The sequence below is a fragment of the Geotrypetes seraphini genome, chromosome 1, assembly GCF_902459505.1.
Source record: "Geotrypetes seraphini chromosome 1, aGeoSer1.1, whole genome shotgun sequence".
Taxonomy (NCBI): Eukaryota; Metazoa; Chordata; class Amphibia; order Gymnophiona; family Dermophiidae; genus Geotrypetes; species Geotrypetes seraphini.
The window spans coordinates 56495814-56515176 of record NC_047084.1 but is presented as its reverse complement, the minus strand read 5'-3'; positions in this window follow the sequence as shown (position 1 = coordinate 56515176).

The window sequence follows — 19363 nt, the reverse complement described above, 5'->3', positions numbered from 1 at the left end:
GGTCCCAAGTAACTAGCTAGATCCCAAGTAGTAAAACAAATTTTATGCTGCCTATCCTAGGAATAAGCAGTGGATTCCTCAGGCCATCTCAACAATGATCTATGGACTTCGCTTTTAGGAAATTATCCAAACTTTTTTAAAAACCCTGCTAAGCCAATTAATTTCACCACATTCTCTAGCAACAAATTCCAGAGTTTACACATTGTGTAAAGAAATATTTTCTCTGGTTTGTTTTAAATCTACTACTTATTAGCTTCCTCTCATGTCCCCTAGTCCTAGTATTTTTGGAAAGAGTAAACAAGCAATTCTCATCTACCCTTTCCACTCCACTCAGTATTTTATAGACTTTTATCATATCACTTCAGAGCTGTCTCTTCTTCAAGCTGAAGAGCCCTAGCCAGGAGGGTTTACTGAGTAAGAGGAGTTGGAAGTGTGGTGGTGGCCTGGTGTTTAACTTAATTTATATGTTATTGGCCTATACCATGTTACATGCTGTGCCTGAGAGTGTGGTGCCTCTGCGGAAACCATCTGCCCTGTGTAGTAAATGCATGGTAGATAGTAGACACATATCCTAAATTTACCGAGATGTCTTTGCACTTATCACATGGCAATTTTTGTGGTAAGTGCAAAAGTTACCACAGTTTAATAGAAGGGCCTCTAAATTTTCAAAGTTTATCCATAGAATCTTATTAGTTACATGCTTTATTGGTTTAGTATTTATTTATTTGAATTTAGCTCTCACCTTTTTTGTCTACTTTTTACATTCGCTGTTGAAAAATAAGGTCAAAAATTGAAAACATCCCTGTTTCCCCAAGTATCTACAAAAGGGGTTTACTGGATGTTTAGTCAACGCATCTCAAACCCCTTCTGTGTGATGAGTTCCTCTGTGGTATTTAGGCCACAGTACAGAATTTTGCCCTCAGCAGGGAACAGTCTCTTTTATTTGCATATGTATGAGAGCAGCTGCTCTGGGGGTAATACATCAAATTATTCTGCCTTAGGATGAGAGTCTGAATCCTATCATCAGTGCATAATAAGCCGCTGCTCATAATTACCTGGCACAACTTTGAATGAAGCCCAATGTCTGCAAGTCTATCTTAAATTTGACCATTAGCTATATAAAAGTTTTATGAATTTGCAAACAGTATTGCACTGCTACTTAAGGTGCATTAGAAATACAGCAGCAGAAAGAAAAGCTTTAGCAGAGAAGAGGAAGAACTGAAAAAGAGATTAAAATAATAAAAAAGAGACATAGGACATTTTCAGGACCCTGCTACATCCTGTGGTGCATCCTACTTTTCACTTTCTGATGAAAAGCAATGTTCACGTCCAATTTTTGCTTCTATTTCAAGTTTAGCTTTAAGGCCCTTATTTTAGACACATCTTCATATTTAAATGGTAACACTTAAAGGTCTGGAGAGGCTCAGATGTTTAAATCCATTTTAAAACAGGAAACTGAGTATGTCTAGGTGGCAAGGGGGAATGGGAAGGACAAGGAGAGGAAATGGTCTTGGTGGGATAACAAAAGAGATGTATATTCCTTTTTCCTTATGTATGCATTGGGAAACCTGGACATTAGAATTTACACCTGTTCTAGGGTGCCTCCTGTAAGGGCAGTTGAAATCCCAATGTCCTGTTACCCCCATGCTGTGGCTTCTATGATCACCAACTCTGCCTCCCTCAGCATTCAGATATTTGATTGATGTATTTTTAAAAAAATCACCTGGGCATTGTGGAGACAGCATAAACCAGTTTTTGACACAGGCAATGACCCCTGATACAGACATTGTGCTGAAACATGGCTGTGTTGGGTCAGCCATTTAATAACATAAGAACATAAATGTTGCTATATTGTGACAGACCAAAGGTCTATCAAGCCCAATATCCTGTTTCCAATCCAGGCCACAAATACCTGGCAAGATCCAAAAAATAAAACAGATTTTATGATGCTTATTCTAGAAATACACAGGAGATTTTCCCCAAGTCCATCTTAACAATTGTTTATGGACTTTTCTTTTAGGAAATTAACCAAACTGGGGTGTTTTTTTTTTTTTTTAAACCCTGCTAAGCTAATTGCTTTTTATACATTCTCTGGCAACAATTTCTTAAGTTTAATTACATGTTGAATGAAGAAATATTTTTTTTCAATTTGTTTTAAATTTACTAAATGGAACCTTCATTATGTGCCTCCTAGTCTTTGTATTTTTAGAAAGAGTAAACAAGCGATCTCAGTATTCACATCTCAGTACTTTTTAGACCTCTATGATATCTCCCCTCATCCAGCTCTTTTCCAAGCTACACCTATGTTACATTACATTACATTAGGGATTTCTATTCCGCCATTACCTTGCAGTTCAAGGCGGATTACAAAAGAATTATCCAAGATGTATTACAACAAGAACTTACAAAAAAAAAAATATTGGTCATTTTCAAAAAGAGTAAGAAATGGGTAAGGTTATTTGTTTGGGGTTATTTGTTTGCAGTAATCCATCTCTCCAGAGATGGATTACGGCAACTCCCTATTTAACGGAGTGGCCAAAAAAGATCTCAAATGCCTCCAGTGTGTACAAAACACAGCAATCCGCCTCCTACACAGTTTCAGGTACCGTGACCTCATCTCCCCAGCCCTCCGCGCAGAGCACTGGCTTCCGATCAACCAACGCTGTGCATTCAAGGCCCTGGTAATAGCACATAAAATAATTTATGCCACCACACCAGCCTACATAGGATCTAAGCTAACCCTATACATCCCCACCCGTCTCCTCCGCTCTGAAACAGAGAAACGCCTATGCATCCCCCCAGGAAGGTCTCTCCTGTGAGAAACTGCCCGCAAACTCTCCTACAGCCACTTTTTATCCCCCAACTCTGGAACCAACTTCCCCCCCTCCCGCAAATCAGATTACAGAACTCATTGATGACCTTCCTGAAAGCAGTAAAAACCCTCTTCTTCAACTAAAATTCCAACTGCAATCAACCCCCATTGTCCCCTAAAATTTCCCCTTCCTCCTGCACTCACTTCTCCATTCTTAACCTATACTTAAGTTACTGTATAGTCTTTGTATTGCCCAAATGTATTCCACTGTGAATGTTTGCTTGTAACCTGTTCTGAGCTACTGGGAGGACAGGATAGAAATCAAATTAAATAAATAAATAAATAGTCGTAGAGATGATGGCAAGTACTTGTGTATGTTGCAAAATCAGCACATATAACATAACATAATATAAAATTTTATTTATATCCCACAAAAACCTTGCAGTTCGATGTGGATAACAATTGAAAAAACCCGTATACAATCAGGCCTGGATTCTCTAAATTGTGCTGTTTTCAGAGGCCGCCTTAAAAGCAGCTGCCGATCGTGTGTCAATCATGCGATGGCACCACTTAGAGAATCATGCCTTCAGGAAACATAGGCACCAGGGCTTTTAAGGTCTTTATTTCCAGTGCCTACCTTTGATATTATTTATTTAAAAAATTTGTCAACTGCCTATTCCTAAGCGGCATTACAAAAGTAACATACATAAAGTCAAACAAACATGACTTATACACATAACTTAAAATACAAATGAATAATTACATCTTAAAACCATGATTTCATAAATCCTCACAGAATCATTCCTCTTAAAACCAGCATTAAACAACATATCATTTAATGAAAAGCTTTCAGAAAGTGTAGTTTAAGTATATTTTTTTAAACCTCTGAATATCAGATAAATTTGTTCCACTGCGTTACTCCCATGATGGAAATAGCAGAAGTTCTTGTGTTCTCATAATGCATTTTTGAGAAGTCCGTCAAAGACAAACATATTGCACCCTCAGAACGCAAGGTTCTGAGCTGTCGACAGATTGCCATGTTTTGTGACAGATACCAAGGAATCCCATGGTAAATGACTTTGAACACCAACGTTAAAGTTTTGAAAATAATGTGTGATCGCACAGGTAACCAGTGCAGTTAATCACGCCTATATAGGCACTTTACGGTGCCTTGAAATTCTTTTAAAGTGCTTTAAACAGCATTTTGCTCATAACTTAGGTGATAGTAGGGCACTAAGTTAAGCAGGATAAGTAATACCATTCAAATTAAGACTTTCCTCTTACAACTTAGGGCTCCTTTTACTAAGGTGCAGATTAGTGTGCGCTATGCGTAAAAACTAACACCAGCTCAATGGTGGCGTTAGCGTCTAACGCACATGGCAATGCAGCGCGTGCTAAAACAGCTACCATAGCTTAGTAAAAGGAACCTTTAGTCAGAATAGAAAAAAAGAATTTAATTTTTTGAGACTTAAGATGTAATTTAGATTCTTTCATCCATTTTTCAACTGCTAACATTATTTGAATAATTTGAGAACATTGTTTAGACATCAATGAAGTAGCAGATAAAGCAATTGTAATATCTTGTTGCAGATTTCCAGATCTCGCTGCATCTTGAGAACCAACATTTCAGCCATCATGCTGTGGCTTTCTTCTGGGTATGGTGTGAGGTCTTCAGTTTGTCCTCAAACCTGATTGGTTGGGGCTTGAGGTTAATGAGATAGGAAAGTCTGTTGGCCACCAATTTGAATTTTGGTGGGAAAGTCAATTGGTCACAAATTTGAATTTTGGTGGGAAAATCAGTTGGTTTCTTTTTTCCATAGAAAAGTCTCTGGTGAGTTTAAATATGTTCTCCCCATGAAACTGACCCTCCCCACAGCATACCCTGAAGAAAGCCACAGCATGATGACTGAAATGTTGGTTCTAACTAACATGATGCAGCGAGAGCTGGAAACCTGAAACAAGCATGATGCCAGCTGCGGAAACCCTGAGAGAACAAATTGTAGTAGCATCTGCATAACTATACAATTTGATACCCAAATTAGGCAAACTATTTCCCAAAGATGACAAATGTTAAAGAGCAATGGAGAACGGGGTGAACCATGTGGAACCCCACAGGGATAGCTCCAAACAGAAGGAAAAAACATCACCAGAAAATACCTGATAGGTCTGTGAACACAGAAAATCATGGAACCACTGATAAACATGACCTAACACATCCAAACAACCAAGCAGACGCCCATGAGATACAAGATCAAAAGTACTAATAAGAAAAAATTGTAGAATTAAAGTTCCTAAACCACGACTAAAAAGAGCATGCAAATGATGTAATAAAGAAGCCAGTACCATCTCAGTACTGTGCAAAGATCAAAAGCCTGATTGGAAAGTGTGTAGTGGATCAAAATATTCTAAATGCTACAATTAGTGACCAAAGCAATGGGACCATTCTGGTCCTTCAAAAATTGTAGTGACAATGATGTGACCTTTATCTGCGGATAATCTACCTAACTCCAACATAATTGATAACTATTTAAAAAGTACACCGTAGCACGCTTACATACGAGAATGGCACAGTTTTTGGTTTTTTCTTAAATTCATGTATATTTCTAAAATTACTGCTTCCTTTGGATATTCATTTAGAGATTTTATAAAAGGATCTGTGTTTGGCAGAAGTCTTTATAAAATAAAGGGGTCTTGAGCACATCTTAATGGCCTATGTAAAATAGGACTTCACTTGTTGCTTAACTGCCAACTGAGCTATCTAAATCAACTACCCTCTCTCCCCCTCACCCACTCCAAATCCTATTTTTCTTATACAAATTGCGGGGTAGAGTTCTGACATATTTGTACTTCTACCTAATTAAATTAAGTGATCCTTTTCTAAAGAGCAAGTACTCTTTCTGGATTATTCTCTGAAATGCTTATATGTGTGCTTCATGGATTAGAGAAATATTCATTTCTGGTAAGTACAGTGCTTTTCTGCTTTAAGGGCATAACAGTCATTTTGCAGCTGTTGGAGAGAAATATAGCTGTCCTTCCACCCACCTGCTCTGGCCTCTTCCCATGGTTTTCAATACCATCTTTATGCTGATGTCTTCCAGGCCAGAAATTTCTTTAGGAATCCAAGCCCAAATGTCAGCCTGCTTGCCTCAATCTAATCTTTATATGTGGGAATTCAGATTCCACCTTTTCAGACAGAATTGGTGGTAGCGGTGCTCTTCATTATTCCATTATACTTGTGTCTTATTTATACTTTTTCATTTTATAATCCATTATAATCTTATTAAAACTTTTCTTTAAAGTTAAATTGAATAACTTATCTTTAATCCTTATAGGTTCTCCTTCCCGACGCGTTTCTTCTGTCTTTATCAAGGTCGGGGGAACAAAGGATCTTTGAACGCCAGCGACAGTAGGAAATGGAACAAGTTAATACTTATCCTTTGTTCCCCCGACCTTGATAAAGACAGACGCAATGCGAAGGGAAGGGGAACCTACAAGGATTAAAGATAAATTATTCAATTTAACTTTAAAGAAAAGTTTTAATAAGATTATAATGGATTATAAAATGAAAAAGTATAAATAAAGCACAAGTATAATGGAATAATGAAGAGCAGCACTACCACCAATTCTGTTTGAAAAGGTGGAATCTGAAATCCCACATATAAAGATTGGATTGAGTGTTTATTGATTGGAAGAATTGTTACAATATTAGTGAGTCAGAAAAGTTTGGCTGAAGCCTGCTTGCCTGACACTGCTCTCTGGATGTCCCATTGCTATCTGAGACTGAGCTTCTTATCTTTCCTCTAAACTCATCTCTTCCTTCATTCTCTATTTCTGTGGATAACACTGTCATTCTTTCTATCTCCTCAGTTCATAACCTTGGGGTCATCTTTGATATGTCTCTTTTCACATCCAAAGGACTATTAAAAGCTGTTGCTTCTTTCTCTATCAAAAGAAGGGCGGTCCAACCTCGTCTGCAGTAAAAAAACCAGCCAGGAACAAACAAACCAAAACTGATTTGGATTTTTCGACAGTTTTGCTACGTTTTGCTTTACGGCTTTTCTGGTTGCTTTACGTTTTTTATTTACTCATATTCCATGATTTCTTCGCAGCGCTCTCACTCTAGCGATTTTTACTATTTGCAGAGACTCTCGGCGTGACACATCATCTGTTTGGTTTTATATTATCTTTTTCAATATTTGTTGTGACATATGTTTTTTCCTTTATCTACCATGGACCCCTGATGAAGGTTGTCCGAAACACGGACCGTGTTGGGTCCCCCGTTTGGTAAAAAGGTTTTAATATATAGTTTGCTTGTCACAATAAAATTCGCCTACATCGTTGTACATATCTGCAGTTTTGGTTTGTTTGCTTCTTTCTCTATAACATCACCAAAATTCATCCATTCCTTTCTGAGCATACTACCAAAACCCTCATCTACACTCTCATCACTACCTGCTTAGATTACTTTAACTTGCTCCTTATTGGTCTCCCACTAGATTCTCTCACGCTCTCTTTCAGTCTGTTTAGAATTCTACTGCATGACTTATCTTCTACCAGTGTTGCTATGCTCACATTTTCCACTCTTTAAGTCACTTCATTAACTCCCTATCCATTTCCGTATACTGTTCAAACTCCTCTTACTGACTTACAAGCACATTCATTCAGCATCAGTGTCTCTTTTGTCTTGTCTCTCCCTACACCCTTCCCTGGGAACTCTTCATCACATAAGTAACTCATGTCTGTACTGTTCCTCCATTCCCATATACAGGCTCTGTTCCTTTCATCTTGCTGTGACAGATGCCTGGAATAGACTTCCTGAATCAGCGTGTCATGCTCCATTCCTAGACCTTTTCAAATACAGGCTAAAAGCCCACCTTTAGAGGCTGTTTTTAATTTTTAACCCCTTATCCAGATATTCAATACCCATGTTATTTTAATCACTCCCATTATAAATGTAATCAAGGTAGAACTAAGACTGGCATGAACCATGACACAGTAGTCAAGCTGTAAGGTGATTAGTGCTTGAGGGGGAGGAGTCTGTTGGGGTAATTTGTCAAGGTAGTAATGGCCTACCTGGACATAATGCAAAGCCAAAAATCTGGATATAACAATAGAAATTACTTGCATATCAAAAGATAATGATAACCAATGTGCACACCCAGATATTTGAAATCAGTAAAGTGTATATGAATCTACATTTTAATTTTTTTTTAATACTTTTAGCTTAACACCCGTGTAATTAGCTTTTTCTAATGTATTTCATTTATGTTACAAGAATGTGTAGCTTTTGGTCAATCCATTTGCATTTTTGCTATACAATATTAAGTAACATTCTTGCCTTGCCTTTTAGGTTATTAATAACTATAGGAGTGGTGTTTAGAGCTGCTGCCTCAGCACCACTCCTTGTGAACCTTGGCAAGCCACTTAATCCTCCATTGCCCCAGGTATCATAATTAAATTGTGAGCCCGCTGGGACAAAAAATACTTAGAGTACCTGATCACTTCTCAATGTAAACTGCTTACGATCCCCTAGGATATATAAGCAGCATGTAAATAAATAATAACCAAAGTCTGAACTATTATCAAGTGAGTTTTTTTTATTTACAAACTTTATACATTGCTATTTTTTTCTACAGAATATAAAAAAACCTGTGACAAATAAAACTAACTAAATAGTTATATAAGTTAACAAATCAAACTTTTGAAAATTAAAATATGAAAATTCTGTTCTGGTTTTTAATTGATAGAGGAATAAAACAAATCATGCCTGGTTTCTTTTTTTCCTTTTTCCTTTTTAGTCAGATCATAATAATTTTAAACAATAGCACTATATAGATATAAATAATGATAATACCCAGTCCAATCCACAAACATCTTTTAAATATGTTATCGTGCTTCTCTCTCTTGCTCTCTTTTCTTACAGCTAGACTACAAAGCAAACCAGTGACATGATCAAATTCACTGTATGATTATCAAAAGCTCACCGAAAAAGATAATTATGATCTAAATTTTAGAGCTACCAAGCAACTTTGACTCTGCCATCTGTTCAGGCAGGATAGGGAAGTAGGGAATGCACATGGATGGAAGGGGGAGAGAATGGGGGAGAATGCTGCACATGGAATGAAAAGAAGGGAAGAGAGGAAAAACTAGGTTTGAGAAAAAGGCAGAAAATGGAAGAAAGCTAGGAAAGATCAGTGCTAAAGATGGATGTAGGAGTGAAAAAATGTTAAATAGATCTTGAAAACAGAGCTAAGTTCACAGACAAAGGGAAGCAGAACCAGAGACTAAGAATGAGATGATTAGAAAAATAAAATCTGCAGACAACAAATATATGAAAAATGATTTTATTTTGTTTAGTATTATAATTGTGTCAATTTTGAGAATTTAAATGCCAGTGTTATTTTGTACTGTACAGGAGGAATTAACATAGAAACATAGAAGATGACGGCAGATAAGGGCCATAGCCCATCAGGTCTGCCCACTCTACTGACCCACCCCCAAGTCTACTATCCTAGGGATCCCACTGCTGGTGACAGGTTCCCTTGGCTTAACCCTCTAAGGGATCCCACATGGGCATCCCATTTGCTCTTAAATTCTTGCACGCTGTTTGCCTCGATCACCTGCACCGGGAGCTCGTTCCAAGGATCAACCACTCTCTCGGTGAAGAAATATTTCTCTGGTGTTGCACAACATACAGAGTCCAGTAACTTTGCTTTAAGTTTTTGTTTACCTTTTTTGGTGGGTTCCCTACTTCGTATCAGGTGAGAACCATATTCTGCATCTACAACTGAGGTGAACGAGTCTGTTGGTATATGGCAGGGGTGCCCACACTTTTTGGGCTTGCGAGCTACTTTTAAAATGACCAAGTCAAAATGATCTACCAACAATAAAATTAAAAAAAAAACACAACGCACACTGTACGCATAGAAAATGTTAATTATCATTCCTATTCCAGGGTTTTTCAAAGAGGTCAAAGCAGATGACTCTATGCACTGTCACTCAGTAACAACCATACAAAAATAAACAAATATACCCCCCTCTCTTTTTACTAAACCACGATAGCAGTTTTTAGAGCGCAGGGAGCTGCGCTGAATGCCCAGCGCTGCTCTCGACGCTCATAGGCTCCCTGCGCTAAAAAACACTATTGCGGTTTAGTAAAAGGGGACCTTAGTGTAAAATATAGACAGCAGATATAAATTCAGACACATTTTGATCACTAAATTTAAAATAAAATCATTTTTCCTACCTTGTCTGGTGATTTCATGAGTCTCTGGTTGCACTTTCTTCTTCTGACTGTGCATCCAATCTTTCTTCCTTTCTTTTAGCCTGTATGCTTCCTCTCCTCCAGACCTCATTCCCTCCCCCAACTTTTCCTTCGTCTCTCCCTGCCCTTTCTTTCTCTCTGCCTCCCTTTCTTTTTTTTCTGTTTCTCTTCTTTCCTTCTGTCTCCCTGCCTGCCCTTTTTCTTTCTTTCTCCCTGACCTCTCCCAAGCCATTGCCATCGGGGACCAGGACCCAAACCGCCACCAATAACAGGCTCGAAAGCCGACGCAGGCCCAAGCTCTCCCTGCTTCGGCCGACCAGCATTCCTCTCCCCGACGTCAATTCTGCCGTCGGGGAGAGGAAGGCTGATTGGCCCAAGATCGCGATTGACCTATTGGGGGAAATGCTGCCGGGTCCTGCCTTCGCGGAAATAGGAAGTAGGCAGGACCCGTCAGCAAGAAGAGCAAATGCTTCACTAACCTGTCTCCCGCCTTAGCCCATAGCGAACGCTTGCTTCAGGGCTCTCAACATGTGCGTGCCAGCTTCCCTTCTCCCCCCCCCCCACCCCCTCCGGACATAACTTCCAGTTTCGGAGGGAAGAGAAGGGAAGCCGGCATGCACACGTTAGAGCCACGGAGCATAAGTTCGCTACGGGCTGAAATCTCCAAGCCGTTTTTTTTTTAATGTTCAGCAACGGCGGCAGCAGCAGATGACAGCTGGGTGGACCGCCCAGCTAAAAGGCCCAAGGGAGAACACTGGAGAGGAAGGCTGATCGGCCTGGTAGATCAGGATGGCAACACGAGTCTAGCGATCGACTCGCATTGCCTTCCTGAGCTACTGGTCGATCGCGATCGACGTGTTGGGCACCCCTGGTATATGGTGTCTATGTAGAAATCTGTAACAGTCTATCTTGCTCCAGTTTCACAGTAGCACACTCGTATATTGGTGCTCTAATGCAGTGTTCTTCAACCTTTTTACACCCGTGGATCAGCAGAAATAAAATAATTATTTTGTGGACAAGGCAAACTACTAAGACTGAAATTTTAAAAAACCATTTCTGCCCCGTCTCCACAAGCTTGGTCCCTGAAAACCATCTGATCCCATCTGCACAAGCCGCAGTTATGATTTTATATTGAACATATTTTATTAAAGTATAAAAAGAAACAATATTCTGTACAATTGTCATTTTATAAATACAAATATACAGAGCAAGGACCAACAAAACCCCTGTCTCCCCTCCCCTTCACATATATCCCCTCTACTATCAAGAAAACTGAACAAGCCTTCTAGCGACACAGGCAGCGAAAATTGACCCCACCATCACCAAACTGATGATCAAAACAACAGACATCAAAGTGTTTCGAAAAGAAATCAAAACATATCTATTCAAAAAACACGTGCCCACTAACTAATCTCCTCCCCTTCGCACAAGCTCTCCCTCTCGTGAATAACAAATTAGTCAACTCCTTAGAACCTCATCTTCCAAAATTATTCTTCCATTGTTTGGTAATCTTCCTTCTGTAACCCATATATACTGATATTCTCCACTGTATCCTGTGTTCACTTGATTCTCTGCTATGTAATTCTTTTGGAAAAATCCAGATATCTTATAATTTATAACCCTCTACCAGACCATGAAAAGTACATGAATCACTGTTATGTAATTCTCTCGGTAATCATTGTTACGTAATTCTCTCGGTAATGTCCAGATCTCTTATAATTTGTAATCCGCCTAGAACCGCAAGGCACAGGTGGAATAGAAATCACTAATGTAATGTAATATTACAGAGTGCTACACAGAAATATCATGCTAACAGAATACTGCAGTCACACATGACAGGAATAGTGTTAGGGGAATGCACCCTGGTCCAAGAGAGCCCTAAGCCAGCTGGAAGCTAAAGAATCACTGCCTGGGCTTTGCAGTCCCCAGTTATGTCTCTAGCAGGATATATATTTAAAATCTGATATATTCTAATGACAAAATAGAAATAAAATTATTTTTTCCTACCATTTGTTGTATCTGGTTTCTGCTTTCATCTTCTTTTCACTCTTTTCCTTCTAGCGTCTGCCCTATCTCTTCAATCCAGCATCTGCCCGTTCCATCCACTGTCTGCCCTCTCCCCCTTCTAAATGTATCTGACTTCTTTCTATGCCCCTCTCCCCTTTCCATCAAGCCTGTGCCTCCACTCTCATTTTTATATCATTCATTCCAGCTTCACTGCTTTCTTCATTTTTATCTCTCCTACACCAGATCTAGCATCTTTATCCCTCTCTCATTTCTCTGCTGACCCCCTTTCCAGCATCAATCTCTCTACTTTCTCATTCCTCTCTCTCCCCTTTCCCTCATCTGATCTCTCCATTCTACCCTGGCCCCTTTCCCCTCCTGTAATCTCCCTGCCAGCTGTTTCCTTCCTTTTTCCTTCTCCCTTCCCTCCTCCCCCTATCCAACAGTAACTCTCTTCCCATCCCTTTCCCTCTTCTCCTCGCAGCAGCATCTCTCCTTCTACCTCCCTCCAGGTCCAGTAGCAGCTCTCCCTTTATCTAGCAGCTTTCCAGCCTCCAACAGTGGCTTCCTCCCCTTCCAGCAGCTCTCAGTACTTGCCTGCAGCAGCGATTTATTTAGGCAGCCTTGGGTCTGTTGCCGCCTCTGAGGAAAGAGGAAGTTGCTGGTGAATCACTACCCTGGCAAGTACGAGAGCTGCTAGGAGGGGAGACACCCACTTTCGAAGGCTCCTCATGATTTTGCTCCCACGCATGCTAACCATCTCCCTTCCACCTGCACCTGTACCTGCAGCTCTCTCCCTTCCACCTGCACCTTCCCCGCGGCCCTCTTAAGCAACTCAGCCCGGGCAGTGATCAAGACAGGCTGCCGACGTCGGGATCTTCCCTTTCTGAGTCCCGCCTATTTTGTTTCAACTTCCTGTTTCTGCATAGGCGAGACTCACAGAGGGAATGCCCCGATGTCGGCAGCCTGTCTTGATCACCCGAGGCTGAGTGGAACAGCAGCCTTCCACCAACACCACTGCAATTGGCAGGAAATTTAACTGCCGACTTGTACTCACCAGCCCTGCGCGGACTGTCAGGAATTTTCTGAGGACTGGCACCGGTCCGTGAACCAGCGGTTGAAGAACAGTGCTCTAATGTACAGTAGCATAATTAATGAAATAACTACTTCTGAAGGTATGGGTGAGGATGGAGGAGAATACTTGCAGGGATGAGTGGGGATGGAATGGATCTTAGCGTGGCCAAGCAGGGATGGGTGTGCCCACTCCCTCCTGCTGCTATCCTCCTGGAACTTCCTACCCCCCCCAACTGGTGACACCTCCCTCCAGACACCCTATACCTGTACCCCCAAACCTATAGACTCTTCCAACATCCCTAAGTCCCCCCTTTCAAGAAGAAAGTCTGGCCAGAGGGATGCTTACACCCTCTGACCGGCAGGTCTGCCACTCCAAAATGGTGAGCCTTCCCCTTCCTGGTACATTCTGTGTTGAACCAGGGAGGGGCCTAAGGCCCTGAATGGCTCAGATACCTAAGGCCCTTCCCATAGGAGGGGCCTTAAGCTCCAGGGCTAATTGGATTCTTAGGCCTCCTTTCTGGTGCATCCTGGGATACAGTGGGAATGGCATAAGACTCCAATTGTCCAGATACCTAAGGCCCCTCTCATGGGAGGGGCCTTAGGCCCTTCCATGATGCATCCCAGAATGCATACCATTTTGGAGTGATGGATCTACTGGCTGGAGGGTGTAAGCAACCCTCTTTCTTCTGAAAAGGTACAGGGGTTTGGGGGTCTTAGGGTTACTGTGTGTGGGGGGGGGGTCTGCAGGTTTGGGGTGCCAGGGAGGCCTACAGATGTGAGGGGGTTTGAAGGGGGGTGTCAATGGTTGATGGAAGGGGTTAGGAAGTTCTGTGGAAGGATGGCAGCAGGAGGGAGTGGGCATCCCTCCTGCCCAATTGCTTTGGGAGTGGTTCAGGGGTTCGGAGCAGGAGGGAATTGGCATCTCTCCTTCCCAGCTGCTTGAAGAGGGGTTCGGTGGTTTGGGAGCAGGAGGGAATGTACTGGGTAAGAAACATCATGGACATAAAAAAACTCCTCAAACATACATTGAAAATTGGTGACTCTATAGAATGCAAGTAAACCCACTGAAATTACTTAAAAAATCATAAGGCTTATCTGTGCAAAAGCAGGTCTGTCACATCAATGATGGCCAGCATTTCACATTCGTAGCTGCTTCAGGATATGAACATACTATACAGACCTAGCAACACAAATCCACCTGTTGATGGAAAATAAAATCCCATGTGTATATTGTACTTATCGATCTGTTATATATAAAGTACCTGTGCTCTCGACTACCATTTTCATCTTTAAAAATGGCTGAGTGCACCTGTCCAAACTTAAAAAAGAACAAGTGACATCATATCCTTTTTGTCGAAACCTTGCCTATACTCAAACAAAAAGCCGGCAGTAAGAATAGAAATGCACAAAACAAAACTCATTATAGCTGGATCAGTAGAACTGATTCCATTCCAACTTAATATTCAGCCCTTCAGGTTCTGCGCAGCTTAATTTGTAAATCCAAAGCTGTTCATGTTGTAAAAGGGATCGTCTTGCATCTCCAGTACACTTGGGGCTAAAGTCCAATGCACAACGTAGTTCACAGAAACTGTGGTTATGTTCTTAACAGTGTAATACCATCAGGGCTTGTAATCTGTTTTATGTAGACAACTTTTATGCACCATCATATATGTCCTAAAAGAACGTGTGGTTTGTCCTATATACAATAAACACTCCAAAATATTGTGAAACACACTAAAACCTTTGAAACTTGGCTAAAGTACAAGACACCATTACCCACAACAGGTAATATAGGTAGATATCAGGAATCTCAAGCGCTCACAGCTAAAAGCCCGATGTTTGTTTCAAGGCAAATAACTACAAGGTGAGCTATCATTGGTCTCATACATTCTCTGAATTTTTTATATATATTATTTTATATGATTTAGTGATTTCCTATACCGTACTTGGCAAGATTATACATTGAAGCTAAGTACTTCTATATAGACAGATGCTGCACCATGCAACTGCAAATCATCAGGACAATTCAGAAATCCTTTGCAGTCATGCAGAATCTACGACAAATATTAAAAATTTTTTGTATAGAGCAATTCTGACTCCTGGTCCAATCTCTAGTTCTCGACCTATTAGACTACTGCAATGTCCTCTACCCTCCCTGCCTCACAAGCATGATAAAACAATTACAGACTGTACAAAACACGGCTCTCAGACTGATCTACTCACTAAGCAAATATGATCACATCACTCCAGCATACCTAGACACACACTGGCTTCCAATGCAAGCATGAATATTATTCAAATTCTACTGTCTACTATACAAATTCTACTGTCTACTATACAAAGCCCTGAACGATCACCTTTTCTGGAACAGCTCAACCAGACCAAGGAGAACACAGACTCCATTTATCCACCCTCCAATCAAAGACACACAGTGCAAGAGGTTGTACAACGGATTACCGTACTAGCAACTCAGGCAGTGAAACTAGACCACCATCTCAAACACACACACTGTTAACATCACCTGACTACAAAACCCTCCAAAGGGAAATAGGGACCCTGCTGTTGAAGAACTTTGTAAAGACAAGTTAATGCTGTACCAAATATTTCATATTTCGGAAAATGTCATATTCGTGTAACAAGTACCTGAACCTGTAACTCTCCTGGAAATGTCCAGCTCACCTCTTTTGTAATCTGCCTAGAACTGCAAGGTTAAGGTAGAATAAAAGTCACTAATGTAATGTAATCTTCAGTACTATGCGCAATTTTCCAGAATACCACGGATTTGCACATGCCCCTCACATGGGAATGCCATCTTTGCAGTTGTGTGCAGGCACACTTAAGCTCCATCCTATAACTGGAAGTATAAGTACATTTCCACACCGATCTGCCATTTCAGCCCCGTTTTGGTACCTTGCATTCATTAGAAAGTGTTTTCGCACTGAAAGTTGAGCACGGGCTTTAGCCCCTAACTTTAGATGCCATTTAAAAAATTCCCTAGAGAGAAGGTAATTCCCTTTAGATCACCTAAAGTTAGGCGCCTTTTTTATATAAAATCTTTATTCGTTTTAAAACTTACAATAAGTGTGACAGTGAGTTAAAACATTTTAACATTAAATAGAACACTTAATAATCAGCAATATTCCAAATCATATAATTTATCTCCCTCCCTCCCCACCCTTCCATAGCAAATATAAAACATATGTATCATATGATAAAATTTCCCCCTATCATTCTTATATTGTTAAATAATAAACTAAAAATTACCCCCCCCCCCCAGTATTGAACTTGTAAATTTAAGGGAAAATAATATCTATTCAGTACAATATTTTGTTAACGGCTCCCATACATCTTGAAACTTCTTTAAATACCCTTTTATATATATATGGCATAACGAGTTCCACCCAAAATTATAATTCAATCTACTCCAGTTTTTCCAATTACATGTAATTTGTTGTATGGTGACCCCTGTCATTTTAAGTAAAAGCTTGTTATTATTTGAAGACATCTGACTCTTTGCCCTCATCGACATGCCAAATAATATAGTATCATAGGTCAATGCCGCCGGGTTTTCTAATAAACAATTAATTTGGTCCCAAATTGATTTCCAAAAAGCCATAATAAATGGACAATAGAACAATAAATGATCTAAAGTCCCTGCTTCAAGATGACAATGCCAACATTTATTAGACTTAGAGTTAGGTGCCTTGATGTTGCATGCTGAGCAAAAATTCTAGTATCAGCAATGCCTCCTTGAATTTATACGTTATGCCATACCTGCCCTTACAGAACAGCGCTTGATCACTTAACATAGAAACATAGAATATGACGGCAGAAAAGGGCTGTAGCCCATCAAGTCTGCCCACGCTAATGACCCACCCCCAGACTTCACCCGGCTAGAGATCCCACATACATATCCCATTTCTTCTTAAAATCGAGCACGCTGCTGGCGTTAATCACCTGCAATGGAAGTTCATTCCAATGATCGACTACCCTTTCAGTGAAGAAATACTTCTTGGCGTCGCCATGAAATTGCCCGTCTTTGATTTTCAGCGGATGACCTCTTGTGGTTGAAGGTCCTTTAAGAAAGAAGATATCGTCTTCCACCTCGAAGCGGCCCGTGATATATTTAAAAGTCTCAATCATGTCTCCCCTCTCTCTACGTTCCTCGAGCGAGTATAGCTGCAGTTTATTTAGTCTTTCCTCATATGGGAGGTTCTTGAGTCCCGAGACCATCCTGGTGGTCATTCGCTGAACCGACTCGACTCTCCGCACATCTTTTTGATAATGTGGTCTCCAGAATTGAACACAATATTCAAGATGAGGTCTCACCATGGATCTGTACAGGGGCATTATGACTTCGGGCCTCCGGCTGAAGAAACCTCTACGGATGCATCCCACCATTTGTCTAGCCTTGGATGCAGCTTTCTCCACCTGCTTGCAGTCACTTAAACACATAAAAGTAACACTTACCCATAGGAATGTAACACTTACCCATAGGAATGCTGGACTTCTGTACATTTGCAAGTGGTGGTAAATGCAAACTCTATGCTATTGAATTGCCCTTCATGTGCTTAACTAGAATTGATTTGTGCTGGTATGCATTAACACATCTTAAAATGGTAATGAACATTATTAAATGCAGGGGGGGGGGTGTTTCTTAAATGAAACAGAATTTTAACTAACTTCAAATCTGAAATTTTGAGATTAAATTCAAATTCAATAAACTGTGAACTGCTAGATGTGCACTTTATCTTCATCTACTCAAGGTGTGTTATTAACTAGTTTTATGAGAGCTTGCTATTCCTCAGAGCAGACACAATTATTCAGTATCAATTCTTTTGCAAGAAAAGTGTGACTTCTATTGACTGGCAGTGTCAATTTTGTCAGAAAAAGGAAAAACAGCAAATGTACAACAGTAAATGTGTTTTTACCAGAGGGTAGGAAATTGGTCCCCATTGCCAGAGGCTTGCAGCCTCTTGTGGGAAAAGATAGGTCAGACCGATGACCAAAACATCACGTATAGAGGTATGCTGCATACCACCAAGGGAAATGGTAGCATCTATAATATTTTACCATTAGAAACAACCAATGAGATCATCTTCACCTCAGGGCAGGAAACTGACTCTGTTTAGGGAGAAAGCTTGAAATTATGTCTCCAAAGAGGCCCAAGGCAGACAGGAAATTCAACCAAAACATAAGAAATGTCTACATTGGAAATACTAGCAGAGATTCTGTGACCCAGTGTGGATTCTTGTAATGGAATCAACATTTGCTTTACCAATTCTGGGTATAAACAAATATAAAGAAACCAAAAATGATGGGGCATGCCCATTTTACACTTTTAAACTTAGGCCATCATTTTAGGAACATTTCTACATGTAAATAGCATAATTAGCAGCACATACAACCCCCCCCCCAGCATAAAACATCTGTGTCTATTTTCAAAACTGACTTGTTAGATGTCTTGCAGGCCATTTGCCATCCAATATGTCTAAATCTTAAGGGGGCGTGTTAGAGGCTTATTGTGGGTGGTATTAGGGTAGTCTTAAGATTTGGATGTCTTGCAGGGATAATCAAACCTTTTTGAGGGCACCATTTAGATGTTTGGAGTTAGACCTGTTTTAAAAGCGCACAAGGGCCAAAAAGTTACCTAAACTGACCAGATGACCACTGGATGTATGAAGGCATAATCCCCCCCCCCCATACTCCCTCAGTGGTCACTGACCCGCTCCTACCCCCCCCAAAGTTGTGAAAGAAACAGTACATCTCAGCAAAGGCGTAGCGAGGCACCCAGGGTGGAGGCACCCCTTCCCCACCCTCATCTTTGCCCCCCACTCCTTCCCTGCTATTTCTTTTGTATGTGCTGCACGCGCCCACCCTGCTCCCTCCCCGATTCCGCCTGCTGTGCGCACCTCTAGTTGAAGTTGTTGCTCACGGCGGTCAACAACATGCTTCTCACGACCCCGTCGGATATTCTTCTGATGTCACTTCATACGTGCGGCACCTAGAAGTGATGTCAGCTGGAGAGCTGACAGGGTCGTGAAGAGCACATTGTTGACCGCTCTTCAACTAGAGATATGGGGGAAGGGAAGGAGGTGCATGCATGGAGGGGAGGAATGAAAAGAGGCAGGGGGTGGAGAGCAGGAGGGGTGTTGGCGCTCTCCCCAACTTGGCGCCTGGGGCAGACCGCCCCTCTTACTACACCACTG